The sequence below is a fragment of the Scylla paramamosain genome, chromosome 34, assembly GCF_035594125.1.
Source record: "Scylla paramamosain isolate STU-SP2022 chromosome 34, ASM3559412v1, whole genome shotgun sequence".
NCBI lineage: Eukaryota > Metazoa > Arthropoda > Malacostraca > Decapoda > Portunidae > Scylla > Scylla paramamosain.
Window position 1 is genome coordinate 13,557,989 of NC_087184.1, and position 862 is coordinate 13,558,850.

At 38.9% G+C, this 862-nt stretch overlaps 1 non-coding gene across 1 annotated transcript; it reads left to right on the forward strand.

The window, feature by feature from the left end:
- The first annotated feature begins 524 nt into the window (after nt 1–524).
- Trnar-ucg (transfer RNA arginine (anticodon UCG)) lies at nt 525–597 on the forward strand. The gene has a single exon. It is a non-coding gene; the product is annotated as a tRNA-Arg (tRNA).
- Nucleotides 598–862: the final 265 nt, after the last annotated feature.

Sequence of the window (862 nt, forward strand, 5' to 3'; positions counted from 1 at the left end):
TAAGATTGTTACATACTTAGAAAATAAAATCATGACAGATTCACAACACAGTTTCAGAAATAAACGTTCCTGATTGACAAACTTACAAAACTTCTTTTATGAAGTATTTAACTCTTATGATGAGACAAAAGCAGTTGAAATTATTTACCTTGATTTCCAAAAAGCTTTCGACACTGCTCCCCATAAGAGACTCATCAGTTAAGTAACCTGCAGTTACTGAAATAACTATTTTATTTTACAGACACCGATTTTATTATTAATGTGTACATTTTCAGATAGGCGTATAGAGTTCACTGTACGGTAACAGTAGAACTTCCTTTCACTCTTTCCTATGAAAATTCCATGTCAGTTTTTCCATACCATTTCCATATTATTTCCATGCCAGCGCAAGGTGGAGGGAGTGGTGTTGCTTCCCTGTAGCTAGTTAGAAATGGTTATCAAACAGCCTTGCAAGGACCCAAAGGTCTGTTGCTGTTAGGTTTTTTCCTTTGTATTCTTCTGCCTCTTGTTCCTCCATTTCACATGACCGTGTGGCCTAATGGATAAGGCGTCGGACTTCGGATCCGAAGATTGCAGGTTCGAGTCCTGTCACGGTCGAATTTTTCTTTTCCTGTATTATTATGCTGTGCTGTCCTGTCTCTCTGCCCTGTAGCTGCTTAGTAGTGGTTACCAACAGCCTTGCAAGGACCTAAACATCTGTTGCTGTTTGCCTTTCCTTTGTATTCAGTTGTATTTCTCCCCCTCATCCTCCTCCTTCTCATCATCATCATTATCGGGAGGAAGTGAACGATATTTGAAGTTTGAAAAAAAGAAAAGTGACAACTATAGATTTTGCATCTTGACAGAGAGAGAGAGAGAGAGA